The 20,393-nt window shown below is 36.2% G+C and overlaps 1 protein-coding gene across 1 annotated transcript in view; it reads right to left on the bottom strand.

Annotated features, from left to right (window-relative positions):
* The window catches only part of LOC129218086 (uncharacterized), a 96,844-nt gene that overhangs the window by 19,095 nt on the left and 57,356 nt on the right, over positions 1-20,393 (bottom strand). The window lies entirely within an intron of this gene.

Here is a 20,393-nt window from a genome sequence, read left to right as displayed (position 1 = left end):
CACACTTCGTCTGAGCGATGTTCCAGCGACGTCGCAATGTCCCATTCACGTCACATCACACTGCGCTATTAACAGTACGTCGCTGCGATGTTACAAGCAAACGTAGCTGCAACATCTTGATGCGACATGCTTGAGACGTTTCCCCCTCTCTCGGAACTAGTACACGCATGCGCAAAATGAAGAACATTGCTAGCGAGTGCTGATTAACTGTGACTGTAAATTTTTTAACTGATTGATTCCAATGTGTTTGTTTTTCTGTGGTTTTCCGCTATGATTACTGATTAAACGAGAAAGTTCGTAAACTAATTGTACTATTCTCTTATTGAGTGCAAAAAAATTTTTTTGAATAATACTTAAAAAATCCGAATTTATAGCTTTGTTATGGAAGGATATTATTTTTTTCTATGCCTTGTGTTTTAATGTTGTCACACGTGTGCTGGTTTATTTTAAGCGGTTAAGCTTCTCATCAAACATTTGATTTTAAAATTTTGAGTTTTAGTAGGTGATGGATCGTCTTCGATCCATAAAAAAGTTAGCTAATAGAATTATGTGTGAATAGAATGAGTTATGTTAAATTTTATATTCATTACTTTATTTGCATAACGTATGATGAAAACAATTACTCTCCAATGTGTATTTGCTTAGTCTTCAGTATTTCAGCACACATTAAATATTAACTTTTCTGCGCAATACAATTCAATTCAGAAATGGATAGCGAAAGAGGGTAGTAGTGTATTTTCTTACTCTCTCTGCCGTTGTATCTTTTTCTGTCTTCTTAAGCAGTCCCATTCCTTTTGTCAGCAGTTAACTAATTATAGTTGGTACAATAAACTTAGAATGATAAAGCATTCATTATAAATGTCATGAATGCAGACTAAGTAAGTATGAATAGTATTGATGTATATCTTTGTATTGTGCTGTGATTCCATCTATTGCTAGATCCTCTACCAAGTCATGCTGACTTGCAGATATTAAATTTAAAATAAACCCTAATATCTTTAAAATTCTCTTATTTTTGTGTATCTCTGTTTAAAAAAAGCTTATATGATTTTGTCAAATATAGTTTTAAAAAATCTTCAAGTTACTCGAGATAATTTCAGTGTAATGACTGACATATAAGATGTGTGAAGTCCTAATAATTGCACAAAATTGTACATAACTTTAAAAATAATCAGGCTCACGCAAGATTACGTAATCCAAAAAGTTATTTTCATTCAGAAAAATAAAGATTTAAACCATATTTTTAAAACATAGTTGAGGTTTCCCCAATTTGTCTATTGTGAACGGCATTAACTTTTCAAATTAAAGATTCAAAATAGTAAAATTATTGCTACAAAAAAGTAGCTTTGAATTAATTTCATGTTTAATATTTACTGTACTTAATAAACATTTTGCTCATTTATAAGACTTATTTTATTCATAGTCTACCTTTCTTATTTGTTGTGATTTTAAATAAAATATGCATATACTTTCAAGATTTTGGACACTCCCGAATAACGGACACCTCTAATTAACGAACATTTTTGCAAGTCCCAGTCCCTCAATATAGGCCATTCCATGTAATTCACTCTGAATAACGGACACTCCGAATAAAGGACAGTTATTTCACAAAAAATTTCACTTGCGATCGTAGCACTTCCGGTTATTTTTTCTTTTCACAGAACATCTTAGTAACTGCTTGCCTTACTAAGCTTTTCATCCTCCACAACTGAATTCCCCCCCCCCCCTCACCATCATTTCCTTATCACTGTTTCTTGGAATTAAAAGGGTGGTAATGGGCAGAAACAGCGATTGGGGCTTAAAAGTTGGGGGCAGAAAAAAAAAGAACTAAAAGACATGGTACTTTTTGCAAGCAGCAAAAAATGAAACAGAAAAAAAAAGTCATAATTTTGTTACGGCTAGTTTTGAGAGTATTGAAGCAGATAAGTGAAAACTGATGTCAGTGTAACAATTAACGTACGTTTTTCTTAAGATTTTAATGATTTTTGTACACAATAACTATTCAAAAGTTAAGATAAAAAAGGGGAAACTGGGTGCTTTTTCTAACTGGGGCTCTTGGGAGATGCAATTGAACAGACCGGCGCAGGTAGTAGTCGGCTTTATGGCGCCGTGGTTTCGTTGGGTTATTTAATTTTTAGACATGAAAAAGATTTGCCCATATTCAAGGTCATATTGCCAACTGTCAATAATGCAATAGTGATACTCCAGATAAAATAAATTAGCCATATAAAGTAGAGAATTTTCGGAAGCACTGAAATACAGTAAAGAATTGAAAAACTTTCCTGAGCAAAGGGGACACTGAAAGACTTGCTAAGGTAAATGATTTAAATATTTATGTTGAGAAACAGGCTTGTAAGGCAAAAAAGAGATGTCAAACTGTTTTAACTGATTACTTTAATTGATTAAATGCTTTTTAAGACAAGTGTGTGCTGTCAGTATACCTTTATTAAGAAAAAACAGATTAATTACTCTTGACGTAAAATGTAGTAAACCTTTCGCAATCATTTCGATTGTGTTCTACAAAGGAAACAACAGCCCATTTTGAAAAAAGTAAATTAAGTAGTTCCTCTTAATAGCGGACACCTCCCAATAACGGACAAAACTTCTTGTCCCTTGACTGTCCGCTATTCGGAGGTTTCACTGTACTATGTATCAATAAAGCCATGTTTGTCAGCAAGAATATTTTTCACCTTTGGTTGTCCCTCTCTATAGCCTTTTAGCGGTTTGGCCGCGATTTTTGATATCCACTACACTTGTGCCTCTTAACTCCTCATATAATCGGGAGTTTACTGTACAGTTGAACTTAGTTAATGTGAAATGCCAGAAACTCCACAATTTGTTCGATTAGCTGTTATTTATAACAGTTGCATAAATAAGTGAAATAGTGAAAAAAACAAATGAGTGTTGTCTTAAAAAAATGAATTACTACTATTCATTATTACGGTATGAACGTATCTGTTAGTTATTAAGATTTTCCATTTTTTGAAAAGAAGGATGCTAAACAGTGGAGGAACAAGTGATAATCCGCATTGACACATAGAAAGTTCCGAGAAATGTCCACATACAACAGGTATAAGGGCTTAATGCTCCATACAAAAATATTTAACGTATGGTTGACTTTAGTCGTACAAAATGATGTATAATTTCGACAAAAAAATGGCGTTCATCAGCAAAAGTTTTCAGAGGAGGGGTCAAAAATTTTTGTTTGTTTTAGCCTAAACTTTCATTTGAATGCACCTATTGTGCATAAGATTTTCAATTTAATTATGTACAGTGATGGTCCTATCATTTTTTCTGAGAGTATACTCCCAGTAATCAATTACGCACAATATGTGTATGCGATCATATGCATAATATGAAAATTTTTGAAGCTTGAGGGTATAGGATATATGTTGTACTATATGGAGTATACCCTAGGGGGGCACCACTGATTATATATAGTGGACCCTATCTGAACACTCGCTAAAGTGAGCACTGGCCTGAAACATAAATTTTTGGGAGGGCGGAACACAATATAGTCCCAGAATACATGTGCATTATCCAGTTTTCTCCTATAAAGAACACGTCCATAATCCAAACATTTTTGCTTGGTTCCATGATTGTTTCAAACCAACTTAACTAAGAAAATATTCGTTTTAACCGAGATTTTGTATCAACCGTGAATATTGGGAATTTAACAATATTTTTGCATTAATATTTTATTATTGGGTTTAAATGCTACTAAAATATATATATCGTCACCTCAGAGCAACAGTAGGATATCTTAGTATTATTCCTGGGATTAGATTTCTTACTGTTACTCTGAGGCAACAATATTCTCTTGCTATATTATTTTCTGGGACATTCCAAAGTATTTTTGACATTATGTAGAGTCTGTAACATGACCTTTTTTTGCCATAACTTTTTAATTTTCAGTTTGATTTGCAAATTATTTTAATTTGAGCTGGTGTGTTGGTAGGAAAAGATCAAAATAAAATAATATGCTAATCAAACAGAAAATAAAAAAGCTATGGCAAAAAAGGTCACGTTACGGACTCTACATAAATGTCAAAAATACCGTGGAATGCTCCTTCTACTTTTTAAATTGAACAATCACTATTCGTATTCAACAACCAGGGGCATGCACAAAAATTTTGGGGCCCCATCACAAATGTCTTTCCCGTTACCCTTTATGTTGTTTATCCCTATTTTCATCCCTAGTTTAAAAAATATTTTGTCAACAGGTGTCCTCCCCCCCTTTGCACGCCCCTGGCAATAACTAATCTGAGTTTTTTTTTTCTTTTGTACTTCTTAAGTTAGTGTGTACTAACTTGTACAAATTGTTTGTGTTATGTGGGAATTTAAATATTTTGTTTGAATGGTTAGCTATACAATTTTAGCAAACATTTAGAATTAATGTGAATGTTACTTGATGAAAAATACAAAATTTTTGTTTTTTCCCAATAAATAAGAAAAGATTTCAGAAATTTTTAGCTGCGAGCTGTCACATTTCCTCAGCAATATCACAAGCCCAATGAATGTGCATGTAACTGAAGTTGGACAATTCAACGTGTCCAGAACATCTCTGGGCTGTCGCATTGGGATGAAAACATCACACTGCGACAAACCATACATGTTGCATTGCGACGTAACTAAAGTTGGACAATTCCACATCTCCAGAACGACTCTGGGCTGTCGCATTGCGACAACCCATGCATGTCGCATTGTAACGTAACTGAAGTTGGACAATTCCACGTCTCCAGAATGTCTCTGCGCTGTCGCATTGCGACAACCCATGCATGTCGCATTGTGACGTAACTGAAGTTGGACAATTCCACGTCTCCAGAATGTCTCTGGGCTGTCACATTGCGACAACCCATACATGTCGCAATGCGACGTAACTGAAGTTGAACAATTCCACGTCTCCAGAACGTCTCTGGGCTGTCACAATGCGACGAAAACATCACATTGCGACGAACCATACACGTCGCATTGCGACGTAACTGAAGTCGGACAATTCCACGTTGCCAGAACATCTCTGGGACGTTTCTGGAATGTGCCTTGACGTGCCCGAGACGTTACAGACGTCTCAGTGCGACGTATTTGCTACGTTGCCGAGATGTGACTGTGCTATGTGGGTTTCTCCAAAGTCCGATGGTGGATTAAAGAAGAGATTTTGCGAACTCCGTGGAAAGTTGCAAATGTCTCTTCCAATAAGAAATAAGCACAGTTCTTTCTTTTAAACCAATAGAGAAAGCGATTACATTCAACACCCGCCCTTAATCGCTTATTACTAAACAACACAATGACATAAGTTCATGCAATTTAAATTTAGGAAGAGCCTTAGCAAACATATCAGCAATTTGTTTATCAGTAGAAACATATTCATTATATATATTTTCAACATTTAAAATATTTCTAATAAACTTTAACTTAACATCAATATGTTTCAATCTACCAGAACTATTTTCAGTAGTTATACATTTGATTGCAGACTGATTATCTTCATGTATGACAATTGTTCAAAAAAGACTTGTCTTCAGTTGCCTGCTAGAGCGCGCTCGGAGCGAGTTTCAGGACAGAACTTTATATACGAACTGAGAAGTAGTGTAGTAGCAAGTAGCGCAACTGTGTGTACGCGTCTAGTCTGTTTGTGTATAAGTGTACTATTAGAATTTAGAATGTAGTATGTAGTTTACAATATACATATTTAAAATCACTAAATTTGTTGAGTGAGTTTTTTCACCAGAGATAAGGCGTGAATTGCAGCCACTTAGAATGTCTTGACGAAGCAAGCTCTCCCCGGGAAGAAAACACGACAGAATGAGGTAGGAGTTTCAATTTCAGTATTGTTTATGACTACTTAATTCTGAAAATAGTGAAATAAATTTTTACATGGCATCCCCGAGAGCTTGCTATATTAACGATATGATATATATGCATTATTAGAATATCATAACTTTAAATTTTGAGACATATGATCATATATGATATAATTGCATTACTGGAATATCATATTTTAAATGTTGAGATGAATGATTATGTATGATATATTTTGCAAAATAATTTGAATATTGTATTAAAATTGAAATTGATAAGCGGCTGCAATATGGCTCAAAACGCGACACCAAAATCAATTGAGAACGCTCAACACATTGAATTACTGAAAAGAAAAAGAACAACATTACGATCTTCAGTTACTAAACTATTAAACAAGATTGAAATAGAAATTAAGAAAATCGAAGTAACGGAAGATAGCGAACTTGATCTTTTCTTAGAACAATTGAATGATAAATTTGAATCTCTTAAATTGGTGGATTCAGATCTAGAACAATTATGGTCTCCTACGGAAGTAGATAAGGAACTAGAATCAACAGAAGAATATCGAGAAAAAATAATAACCTGGAGATTCAAAGCAAAGAAATACATGAATTTAAATCAATCGACTATTCAATCTAAACACCTGAATACAGAATTTAACGAGAATTCAACTGCTAGAGTTAGAATCCCAAAACCAGGTTTAACTATTTCGCCGACATATGTAAAACTTCCGCGGTTCACTATTGAAACCTTTGATGGTGATATTTGTAAGTGGCCAGAATTTTAGTCAAGGTTTAAAACTGCCGTTCATGAAAATTACAACCTATCGAATGTCGAGAAATTTTCCTATTTAAAGTCGTATTTATGTAAAGATGCGGAATTGGCCATTTCTGGTTTATCAATAACCAGAAATGGCCAATTCCGCATGAAAAAAACTAGTCTAAATCTATTTCAATATTGGAATCGCGTTTTGGAAAGAAAGAATTGATTATCGACAGGCACATGGCGAATTTACTTAGTTTAGAAAGTTGTAGAAACTCTAGAAATGTTCTTGCTTTAAGAAGATTGTATGATAAATGTCAAGTTGAAATAAATGCATTAAAAAGTCTAGGAATTGTGCCAGATAGCTACGGAACATTATTATTTCCCATTTTAATTCGAAGTATTCCAGGCGATTTGGCCTTGGACTTTAACAAAAACCATGAGGCCCGAGAGAATAAAATTACCGACCTAAATAATTTTCTAAAGGGAGAAGTGGAATCTCGCGAACGCATGATACTCATAACTCAGCCAAATGAAACCAAAACTTTTCCAGAATCTTCACGGCCATGTGGTAATTCTTTCCCCCCGCGCGGAAATGAAGTCGTAAACAACAGGAGATCTTCGGAGAGTGGGGCAAGAAATAAAGCTCAAATCGAAAGAATAAAAAAATCCTACTGCTAGTGAATTATGTGCATACGATAACAACTCAAAATCTAAATTACGCCTTTTTTGCCGGGAAGCATCGCATTCTAGCATTAATTGTGGTTTTGCAAAAGGCTTGCCACTTGAAAAAAGGAAATCAATGCTGATTAAAAAGGGCTCTTGTTTTCGGTGTTTGGGCATCGGGCATTTGAGTGCTTCATGTAAGGCGAAAGTTAAATGTAATACTTGTGGGAAAAGACATCTTGACATTATGTGTTGGGATGAAAATAAACGCTCCGACATTAATGAAGATAAACCAAACAAACGTTCTGAAATAAATGAGAACACAACACTTGCGAATAACGAATGCTCTAGGGAAGTTTATCTTCAAACTTTAGTTGTGTACATTAAAGAAAATAATTTGAAACATTTTTTAAGACTAATTATCGATTTAGGATCCCAAAGGTCTTACATTTCAAAATTTACTGCAAGAAAAATGAAATTAACTGGATTAGGAGCGGAATACGTGAGTCATGGGTTATTTGGGGGAATTACACATGCGGAAACGCATCAACGATACCTCATTAATCTGTCAAGTATTGATGAAAACTACGACTTTGAATTAGAAGTTTTAGATCAAAAGAAAATTTTTGCTTCTCTGCCTAAAATGACTGATCCTCATTATTTAAAACGATTGAAGGATATGAATATTCAACTTAGTGATGCAGCGATAAATGAAGATTCCTGCTTGCATGAAAAGAATCCTAACGAAATTAATTTGCTTATTGGTGCTGATTACGATGGTAAATTGTTAACAGGAAATATAAAACATATTTCAGGAAGCTTGGTTGCGGTAGAAACTCGACTAGGGTGGACTATCATGGGTAAATCTGATATAGAAACCGCAGAAACAAATAGTTCAATGTTAGTATTGTCACTACATGTAAACAATGCGAAGATTACAGATCTCTGGAATTTAGACACCTTGGGAATTAAGGGTGATTGTACGAAACGTACTCAAATAGAAACCCAAGAGCTTGCCTTAAAACATTTCAGGAAAACAGTTAGTAGGGACAGTACAGGAAGATACAAGGTTAATTTACCCTGGTTAGATCAACACCCTCCTTTACTTGACAACAAGGAGTTAGCTCGGAAAAGACTCAAGCATACAGTAAGGTCCCTAAAATCGAAGAATCGATTAACAGAGTATCAAGAGGTTTTTTACCAATGGGAAAAAGAAGGCATCATTGAGGAAGTTGACCAAAAGAAAGCTGGTCCTGTGGGTCTGGGTACACATTATCTGCCTCATAGAGCAGTGTTTAAAGATAATTCCACCACGAAAGTGCGTCCTGTATTCGATGGATCCGCTAAGACAAGAAATACCGTATCAATAAACGAATGTGTTGAGAAAGGTCCCAACCTTATTGAGCTGATCCCCGCTATTCTAAACCGATTTAGGTGGGGAAAAATCGGAGTAATTTCGGATATCAAGCTGGCTTTTTTACAAATAGCTTTAAATGATTCCGGCAAAGACGTTCTACGATTCCTATGGTGGAAGGAAGGAGATCCCCAAAAAGAAGTCAGCTATAGGCATTGCCGGGTCGTGCTCGGCATTTCAAGCTCCCCATTTTTACTCTTAGCAGTTTTGAATCACGTTTTAGATCAAGTAGAAGAGCCATTTAAGACTGTTGCAATGAAACTGAAAAATTCATTGTACGTTGATAATTGTGTTGCAAGCGTGGGCTCGGTTGCTGAATTGGAACATTTTAGAACAGAAACTCAGAAAATTCTAAAACCAGCTAAATTTGATTTACGTGGATGGAAAAATACTTTTCTACCTGAAATAGAAGAACCGGTCAGTGATAGTTCTATTGCCGACGAAGAAAAGGAAGTACCAGTGTCAGGTTTAGCATGGGATAGAGAAAACGATAACTTATCCTGCCAACTGATCCAAACAGGGAACGAAGATGAACAAATTACAAAGAGAAAAATTCTGTCTGTAGCTCACCAATTATTCGATCCAATAGGATTCACTTGCCCAGTAACATTAATGCCAAAATTGCTCCTTCAAGAATGCTGGAAATTGGGAATCTCTTGGGATTCAAAATTACCGGAAGAAATAATTCAAAAATTTGAAAAATGGAAAAAGGGATTATCCGAACTGAAATATTTAAAAATTCCACGTAGACTTTCTCATTTAGATCTAAGTGAATCGAAGCTGACTCTCCACACTTTCTGTGATGCGTCAAAATTGGCATATGCTGCGTGTGTATTTTTAAGAGTAGAAAACGATTGTGAAGTCACTTGCCAATTAATTCAAGCTCGATCTAGAGTTGCTCCATTGAAAAGGATATCCATTCCAAGGATGGAATTACTAGCATGCAATATTGGAGCTAGATTGGCAAATTCAGTGAAGACAGATTTGAGTTTGGAAGGAATTGAATCATTTTTCTGAGTGATTCCATGGACGCTCTGTATTGGATTACGAAAGAAGGTCCTTGGATGATTTTTGTATCCAACAGAGTCAGCGAGATTAGAAGACTCTCAAAAACATCTGAATGGAATTTTGTTCCTGGAGCACAAAATATTGCTGATCTACCCTCAAGAGGATGCTCGGTAAAAAACTTACTGAAGGAACAATGGCACGAAGGACCTGCATGGCTAAGAGACTCGAGAGATAAATGGCCAAATTTCGCACTTTCACCTGATGAAAATAACATAAGTGCTGAAAAGAAGAAGATTATAGTATCGTCTTTGAATCAGAAGAGTGACGAATTCTATAACAATATCTCTTCCTACAAGAAAATAATTAGAGTTACAGGTTGGATATATCGATTTTATGAAAATTCTAGAGGATTAAGAAAAAAATCGGGAAATTTGTCTTGCGAAGAAATTAAAAGAGCTGAGCTAAAAATCTTGAGAAAAGTTCAACATGATGAATTGAGTGAGAAGACTCATCATCTGAAACCTTTGGCAACATTTACGGACGATGATGGAATTTTAAGAGTTAAAACGAAGCTTACGATGAGTAAAGAAGATGACAATTTCAAAATTCCAATAGTTCTACCATCCGATCATCATGTTGTGAAGAGTCTTATTTTAGGCAAACATCAAGAGCTTGGACATCCAGGAGTACAATCTTTAATGGTGGCTCTTAGAGAAAATTATTGGATTCTTAAAAGCCGAAGAACTATCAAGAAGATAATCAGAACCTGTGTCGTTTGCCAAAGATTTAGTGTCAAACAACCCGACATTCCAGAAGGTACACTGCCAGAGGATCGAGTACGAGAGGCTTCGGTATTCGAAGTTATTGGGGTGGACGTCGCTGGTCCTTTGATTTTAAAAGAAAATAAGAAAGTTTGGATCCTTATTTTTACTTGTGCTGTCTATCGCGCTGTTCATTTGGAACTACTAGCAGCTTTGTCAACAGACAATTTCATTTTAGCTCTGAGAAGATTTATAGCGAGAAGAGGTCACCCGACCATTATATACTCGGATAATGGCAGGAATTTCATCGGCGCGGACAACTCCTTAAAAAAGGTCAACATTGAAAAATTGAAAATAGCATTTGCTCCCCTAATCTGGAAATTCATTCCTCCAAGCGCGCCCTGGTGGGGTGGGTTCTGGGAGCGTTTGATAGGCATGCTAAAAATAATCCTAAGAAAAGTCTTAGGTTGCTCTTCTTTGAACTACCATTAAATGGAGACAGTACTCTGCGACTGCGAAAGTCAATTAAATTCTCGTCCTCTGACTTACATCAGTGACGATCCCGATGATCTGCATCCTTTAAGGCCTGAACTGTTCATAGAAGACACTCGCAGTAGTCTCACAGTAGACTTAGACAAACTAAAATCAGACAAGAAAGAATTAAACAAACGACTCATCTATAGGGGAAAATTGATGTCGGATTTGCGCTTCAGATTTCGTAGTGAATACTTGAGTCAGTTGCGGCAGAGGCCATTTATTAAAGGAAAAATCTATCATCCTAAGGTAGGTGATATCGCTTTAATATGGGATGAAAACCTGAAAAGAATATATTGGCATCTAGGTAGAATCTTGTCAATTTATCTCAGCAAAGATTCCATTGCGAGAACGGCTAAGATAAAAACGAAATCAGGAATACTGATTAGGCCTATTCGGAAGCTATGTCCCTTGGACCTCGATAAAGAAAAACTCCCCATCAACGACGAACCTAAAAGAAATGATACTAAAAGACAAGAAATTCCTGAAGCTATTCCGAATGCACCTGAGACTCCTGGGCTTCCTCCAGTCACCACGAGATTTAGACGGTTAGTTCGATTGCCGGACAAATACAGACCATGATGTGCTATGTTGAGTTCCGTTTGAGCAAAACCCCGAAACTCAAGTGGGGAGTGTTCAAAAAAGACTTGTCTTCAGTTGCCTGCTAGAGGGCGCTCGGAGCGAGTTTCAGGACAGAACTTTATATACGAACTGAGAAGTAGTGTAGTAGCAAGTAGCGCAACTGTGTGTACGCGTCTAGTCTGTTTGTGTATAAGTGTACTATTAGAATTTAGAATGTAGTATGTAGTTTACAATATACATATTTAAAATCACTAAATTTGTTGAGTGAGTTTTTTCACCAGAGATAAGGCGTGAATTGCAGCCACTTAGAATGTCTTGACGAAGCAAGCTCTCCCCGGGAAGAAAACACGACAGAATGAGGTAGGAGTTTCAATTTCAGTATTGTTTATGACTACTTAATTCTGAAAATAGTAAAATAAATTTTTACAACAATGTTATTTACAGTAAGAAATTCACATGCAATATTTTTATAATACACTAGATCTAATAAAGACTTACCAACTGCAAGTACCTCAGCTTCAGTAGAAGAAACAGCTATTGAACTTTGTTTCTTCCCGCTCCATAAAATTGGACACTTTTTATAAAAAATAACGCAACCTGAAACTGATTTGCGATCACGCGGATCTGATGCCCAATCTGAATCAACATACATAGATAAATCAACATTAGAGTCACAACACTTACTATACGCAATTTTATAATCAGATGTACCTTTCAAATATCATAAAATTTTTTTAAGTCCGTTCCAAGCCGATTCTGTTGGATTATCCTGCAATTGGCTGAGACAGTTCACAGCGAACAGTATATCGGATCGTGTTGTCATCGCAAGATACAATAAAGATCCAACTAGTTCACGGTAAGGTCCTTTGAAGATAGTTCCTTCCTCAAAGTCAGCTGGAGTTGACTTTGCTTCTAAAGGTGTTGCACTCGGCTTGCACTCACTCATGTTAAATCTCTTCAATAGTCTAAGAATATACTCCTTTTGATCTAGCACTAATTTAGTAGAAGTAAATTCCATACGAATTCCTAAAAACTCAGAAGCTGGTTCGAGTTTGGACATCTGAAATTCATTTTGAAGAAGTTTAATCACAATCATTATTTCTGAAACATCTGATCCAGCGATAAGAATATCATCAACGTATAAACAAATTATTATTTTTCTTCCATTCACAATTCTGATGAAAATACACGGTTCCGAGTTTAACTGCTTAAAATTAATTTTTAACATAAATTGCGAAAATCTGAAGAACCATTGTCTAGGAGCTTGTTTTAATCCGTATAAACTTTTATTTAATTTGCACACTCTGCCCGTTGAATCATTGAATCCTTGCGGTTGTTCCATAAAAACAATTTCTTGCAACTCACCATTCAGAAAAGCTGTTTTCACATCCATCACATAAGCCTTTAAATCCTCTTGAAGAATCGAAACAAGAACTAATCGTAAACAAGGCATCCCAATGACTGGCGAATAAGTTTCTACGTATTCCTTCTGCTGGTCTCCCCTTGCGCAAATTCTGGCTTTGAGAGTTCCGTCTCTTTTCTTCCTAAACACCCACTTACACTTTATGGGGGTCGCGTCATCAGGGAGATCTACCAGTTCCCAAGTTTTGTTTATCTGGATGGAGCGCAATTCTTCCCCCATCGCGACTTTCCACTGGGCTTGTTGTTCTTCCGGTAGTTTTGAGATGTCATAAAAGGTCAACGTCTCTTCTGACGTGTACATTGCTTCATTTCGTTCTGGCTTCTTCCTTTCTCTTTCTGATCGTCGGGGTGCAGATGTGGGCGTTTTGGTTTCGTTTTCTCCTAACTCTTTATTTACATTTCTGTCGTGTTTTTCCTCGTCTTTTTCTTCTCTTTTCGGGAGCTCGTCTGGTGAATTACTTCTATCTTGCACATATACTTTATTTTCATTGAAGCGAACATTACGTGACAAAATAACGCTGTGCGTATCAGGATCCATTAATCGATATCCTATGCTAGAATATCCAATGAAGATCATTCGTTTAGATTTCGGATCTAATTTTTGTCTGCGAGCATCAGGAATTTTGGCATAAGCATCACAACCAAATATTTTTATTTGATTTAAATCCGGTTTCTGGGAATATTTTAGTTCAAAGGGTGACATATCATGCTTGAACTAGGGATTCTGTTATGAATATATGCTGCAACTTGAATTGCATATCCCCAACAGTTCTTAGGTAAATTTGCATCATATAAAAGTGCACGGGCTTTATCAAAAAGTGATCTGTTCATCCGCTATGAAATTCCGTTCAATTCGTGAGTATAAGGGGGGCAGGGATCTATCGTAACTCCAAGTTTATTTGCTATTACTTTAAGTTCACCTGAAACATATTCCTGGGCATTATCACAACGAATTTTTCGAACGCTTTCATTCAATTTGAGAAACTTTTTGATTTCCACGGGAACATCACTTTTCTTTTTAAGAAGACGAACTTCACAAAAACGAGAATAATCATCAATTAATGTTAACACATACCTTTCACCCGCTTGAGTTGGTGGGTTGACCGGACCGCATAGGTCAGAATGGATTGTCATCAGGGGAGCTTTTTCTCTTCTTTGGTTTCCTATTCCTATAGGGTTCGCGGACTGCTTCGCTAACACACAGTTTTCACAATATTTTTCGCTTATTGGTATTCCTAGTTTGCTCAGAACATGGTTTCCGGAGTGTCCTAACCTGCGATGCCACAGTTCACCTCCATCTTTTTCTGCAACAAAGGAGTTTGAAATGAAGGGAACAAAATCACTTGCATATTGACCTTTTGAATTCAGCTTGCACAAAATGAAATTTGTACTTCCCTTTTCAATAACTGCTTCGTTATTTTTGAAGCTCACAGTGTATCCAGCTTTTTGTATCTGTTTCACTGAAATGAGGTTTCCATTTAGTTCTGGAACATATAACACATCTTTCAGTAGGATCTCCTGCACACCGTCACCTAATACACCGCGAATAGTTCCTATTCCTTTTACTTCCAGTTTACTGGTTTTTGCAGCGCATGACACAGTTCCTGAGAATGGTTTTAACTCCTCAAACCATTCCCGATATGCACACATATGAGCTGTAGATCCGCTATCCACTATAAATGACCGATGTTCTACTTCGCCAACAACGAAAGTCACTGCAACTGCTCCATCCCTTGGTGAAGTATTCTTTCCTGTCTGGACTGTGCAATTCCTCTTAAAATGTCTTTTTCTTCCGCACTGGTAGCAAACTATGTTACTTCCACAAAATTTCGCAATGTTCCCTGTTTTGCGACACTTGTTACACACTACCCGATGATTTGTAGAAAAGGCTGCACCATTTGATGACTCTGTTTTCCAAGATTTGGGCTCCGAGACTCGACGATCTCTCATCAGCGCTTCAGCATCCAGAAGACGACCGCAAACAAACTCTAAAGTCAGGTTCTCCGAAGGCTGATTTTCTATTGCAGATTTCGATGCGTCATACTCTACTGGAAGAGACATCAAAAGATAGACAATACTGTCCATGTCACTCACTTTCACGCCACACGATTTTAGTTGGGTAACGAGCCTGTTCACTTCATCAATATGCTCCTGCATGGATGAGTCCTTTTTCATTTTCAAAGTTGAAAGTCTCTTTCTAACCAATATCTGACTGACCGCTCCTTCTCGAACATAGATCGATTTCAATTTTGCAATTACTTCAGCACAAGTCTTTTCTTTCGAAAGCGAAACTAAAACTTTATCACAAAGAAATGATAACATCAAGGCATAGGCCTTCTTACTCGCTAAAAGTTCATTAGCTTTCGAAGAATCCGCTTCACGTTCCAAATACCCTCTAAATTCTTTGCTGCGAAAACCGCTTCCATTCTCCTGCACCACAGAGAGAAATTCCTTCCGTCAAAAGGCTCAACGGAATATTTTATCTCGTCCCCCATGTTACTCCGCTACTGCAGTGATTTAGTAGCTGGGTGAAACTTAGAACTAACCACGCTCTGTTGTTGAAAGGTTGTGTAAAGCAGAGATTCAGACAGCTGAACATAAACAAATACGTTTAATACGAAACATGGGGACACACATACAACAAGACATAGAGAAATGTAGTGAAGCCCTGATAAACAAGACTGCGGCTCTTTAAATAGAATAGAGGGCAGATTTTCAGTATCCAATGATGTTTCTCAAATAGCAATAAGCTTTCTCCAAAGTCCGATGGTGGATTAAAGAAGAGATTTTGCGAACTCCGTGGAAAGCTGCAAATGTCTCTTCCAATAAGAAATAAGCACAGTTCTTTCTTTTAAACCAATAGAGAAAGCGATTACATTCAACACTTTTAAGCTACGATTTAAGGCTTTAATTTTATCATCGGAACAGAAAGAACGCAACCAAGAAGTAAGAGCTTGCAATTTCCCTTCCTTCTTCAACATGACGAAAGAAAAGATGAGGGAAAGTGCATGTCCTGCAGCATGCTTTTTTACGAGTTGAATAACATAAATTTCCATGGCGCATGTGACAAGGCAAGTGTTTCCACCATTCTTTCGTCATGTTAAGATGAAAAAGAAATGGAAAGCAAATGTGTGTATGGATGTAAATAAAGCTTTAGTGATATGTACATACATCCAGGTTGAGGTCTTGTCAAATAGAGTTCCATTTATAGTCACTCAAAATACATTGTTGACAAAATAGCATTTACCTTGCACGTGACAGCTCTATATTTCATCACAAAATGTGTAATAAACACTTTTTTGTTGCCTATGAAATTACACATGTGAGTCTGAAATAGTACATTTGTTCTTTACATAGTAGTTTTAAAATGAAGTGCAGAGTTGTTACGTGCAAAACAAACGGCTGACTTTCTGTGGAATGGCTTAATGTTCTCCCTGAAACAGACCTTTTCCTGAAACTAACTCTAAAAAGATAATAGATGAAAAAGAAACGTATATAATTAAAAAAAAGAAACACTAGGTTATGAGGATATTTCTCAAGAATTGAAAAGTTTAGTATATGATCTCCAAAAGTGTGTCCTAAACGTGACAGATTAACTTCATATGAGAAATAGTAGTAAAAAATGGTGTAAGGTGTTACATTCAATAGGCTATCAAATTTTGAATTATTAGCTCTAAATAATCTATGTAAAAAAAAAATTACGAAAAAATTAGTCCTATTTGTCCCACACATGGCGGCGGAATCGCCCTATTCAGAAAAATATGAATTCAATAGCAGTTTAAAGTGTATCAAAATAACCCAATTTTATGGATTCTATTTGAGTAAAAAAGTAATTTTTTTCTCTACGAAATGAAATTTTTGAATCATTATACTTCATGCGAGAAAATATCGAATCTCTTTAAGATATTTCTATTTCGACCTTACAGAAGGAATGAATAACCACCCAGGGAGGGTTTCAGAACTTAGTTTGTATTTCTTACGAAATTGAATTTCAAGTGCGTTCGAATATTCAGAAAAACATTTTCGTCTGGAATTCTTACTTGAGTCAATTTAAGCTTTATAGGAAATGAATGAGCAGAAATGAAAAAATATGCGAACCCCATCTTATTATTCTAACAGAAAAATATTCGTCCTCGTTATTCTCCGCGAACATCATACATTTTATGGATGAATTTACTCGGCAAATAAGAAAAAAGATATATATTCTATGATAATGTTTTATGTTTTAAGGGAACTTATGGAATATATTTTGGATAAAAAGTGTCCCAACAAGTTTTAAGATTATTGTAAAAAACGATGAAAAGATGTAGTACATGCACTACGCCTAAGTATTTGGTTATAGAAGCAGAAACAAAGAATTAGTAATAAACTATCCTGGGATAGGTTGGAAATCAAATTTTTAGGAGTGTGACGATCATTTTGATCAGTAGCACCCCTTCACTCATAGAAGCTGGTACGAAAGTGAAGCAGAAATGATGTATTGCGGGGTTTCAACCTGTATAACCCTAAGAGTAAAAACGGTGAAAAAAAAAAAAAAAAAAAACCAATTTTTGCCGACCGGCTTGTCTAATGGTTAGAGAAATCTGGCTGGGGAGATTCTGGGTTCAAATCCCGGCTCGAGCACGGATGTACTTTATCTCTCCTGCCCTTGTCCTTTTTGTGTATGAATGTGTTGTTGTGCTATGAAGGTTTACTTACCTTATAAGCGAGTCCGTACGGCATGTGTGTGCTGTGGAAGTTGGACTTCACTCCAAAATACGGTACAATTGGAACAGTAATGCAGCGCAAACCAAATTACCAGCCTAACTGGGTACAAGGCAACAACAACGATTTTTTTTCATTCTGAAATCATGCTCAAGATGTTCTTTGTGCCCACCTCTTGACGTCAGAACGATATCACACCTGTACTCACATTCCTGCTGGAAACGTTGTAGAATGTAGGCAGTCAAAGAAGCAATTGCTGCAGTGGTCCAATTTTTCAGTTCATAAAGTTCAGATTAGCAGGTAAGAGATAATCACGTTATCCTTCACATATCCCGACATAAAAAAATCACATGGTGTTAGGCCTCGTGACCTAGAAGACCAATCAAAAAGTGCTATACCAACTCTCCCTTGATCGTCATTTTGACTAACTAAATAGCAAAGAACACCTTTGGGCCACATACCATAACACTCAGGGGCGCCGACTTGCAAAAATTATTGGAGGGGGCTAGACATCACCTAAGAGTTTAGGGGATTATGTAATCCTACGGAGACGGATCCCCCCCCCCAAATACAGGTCAGATTTTTGCACCTTGAAAATACCAATTTACATATTTTCTGGTGTGTTTAATTTAAACAAACAAATGCGACATGACGTTTTCAACGTAAAACAATCTAAAAATTGGCATACAAATTTTCTGGTTCAACTAGATCATGTCACTTGTCTTAAAAAGAGACTTTTTTTTTTTTGTTCTTTTCTATGGGGAGCCGCGTGCAGTGCTGTAGCGAGGCATTGAAAAAGGTGAGCACATGATTTGCATGGAAAGGCACTCCTACAGATGCCGACTTAAATAAAAATTGTGTGTGTGTGGGGGGGGGGGGGGCTTGCCGCGGGAAATTTTCTAAATTTGAGATCAAAAATAGTGAGCTTCAAAGTTTTTTTTATAAGCATTTTAACGTCATGTAATCGACATTAGAACCCCGAAAACTCGACAAGCCTGGCACATATTTTTTGGCTTTGAAAAAAGGAAAAAATAAATACAAACACGCACAGTATTTTTGTAAAAAGGTAATTTGATTTACGCCTGTTTTTTAAGACCAGTTGTTTTTTCATTAGTGAAATCAGCTGACTTATTCAAGCAATCTCTCAATGTCGTGGTCATTTTTGAAAAACTCAGTTGATTTTTTAAAATTTGTTTCACCTTTGTTTAATAAAAGCAAGCACTCTTGTTCAACTGCAATGACCTATGTGAGTCCAATTGATGGACTCACATAGTAATAATGCAAGATTTTACACACACCTCAATGTATTGTCTTGTAGTACTTTGGGATTTTGAAAGTGTGCGGTGAGCTCACTGTAAAAAAAATCTGTAAAATTTACAGAAAAAAACTGTCAGTCAGGACGCCAGTTTTCTTCCGTTTATTTTACAGAAATCTTCCGTATTTTTATTATTTGTTCAAGCTGATTTATTATTTTATGAAGATTAAAAAATGAAACTATACTTTCATAAATCCATTTCAATATTTATTATACTACTACGAAATACATGTATACAAAGGGTAAATTTCCAAATATGCCTCTGTAACAGATGACAAAAAAACATAATAATGAAATATTGATTAGGATGCAATGAAATGGAAGTTGCAAACGATTTAAGACTTACTCGCTTTAAATAAATATAAGATCAAAAACTCGAGTACGAGAACCAAAATCCAAACACGCGGGCGAAATTTCGAAGATTCGAAGAAAAACAAAGTATAACCGGTTACAGATTCAAAAAAACAGAGAAATCCTGTATTTTATTACGAACAGTTTTTTTCTGTAAAAAATACGGATAACTTCTTCAAAATTTACAGTTTTTTTTACAGTGCTGGCTTTGTTGTTTTCATACTTCTTTGATATACGTCGATTCCGAGGAAGCGAAAGGATCATCATTTTGTGAAGATTTTTCTTTTAAACACAATTCCCAAAAGTATTCAAAACTATCACGCCTCCCTTTTAATATACAAATCAAACCCTCATATATTTTTTCCAGATCAGCAACACTTAGAAGAGCGCGCCGCAGCGCTGCCCACAGGCAACAGACTGGACCCGTAAGTTCGCGCACTGTAACACCATCATTATTCTCACCAGTCGTTTTCAGTTAACCTGCATACTACCATAATTATTATTTGTTTTAACTCATTACTGAATTAATTTTACAAGGTAAACTATCTTCAAACAAGGAAAATAAAAGATAAATGTATGAGTTTAGAAAGCATAATATAACTAATAATTTTCTTGATTTATTGGGGGGTGAGGGGGCTCTGCCACCTCAAAAATATTTTTGAGGGGGCTTGGGCCCCCTCAGGTCCCATGGAGTCGGCGACACTGATAACACGCACAGACATCTAGGGATAGCCAGTAAACACTTTACAGTTCGCTCTTTCATTCAAGCTTCACCAGAGAGATGTAGGTCCAATATTTCCAAACCGGAAGTCTTATGAAACTCCATCATTATTTTTGAATTACTCTAGTTCTAAAATAGTTTTCACGTTAACAGTTTTGAGTGATGATCTGCACTTTTAGAGAATTTCAAACTGTGTTTTGCAGCTTTAATTTTCTATTACATTTCTTTCACAAGCAGTAGCTAAAAGTAAAGAAATGTCTCAGAAAGGAATATTTGTCAAATCCGAAAGCATGTTACTCCGTATTAAGTTTTGTAACTATTCAGCCAGATGATATGATTGAAATTATACAGTTA

This window comes from Uloborus diversus, chromosome 3, assembly GCF_026930045.1.
Source record: "Uloborus diversus isolate 005 chromosome 3, Udiv.v.3.1, whole genome shotgun sequence".
Taxonomy (NCBI): Eukaryota; Metazoa; Arthropoda; class Arachnida; order Araneae; family Uloboridae; genus Uloborus; species Uloborus diversus.
This window is presented reverse-complemented; position numbering and strand designations above follow the sequence as displayed.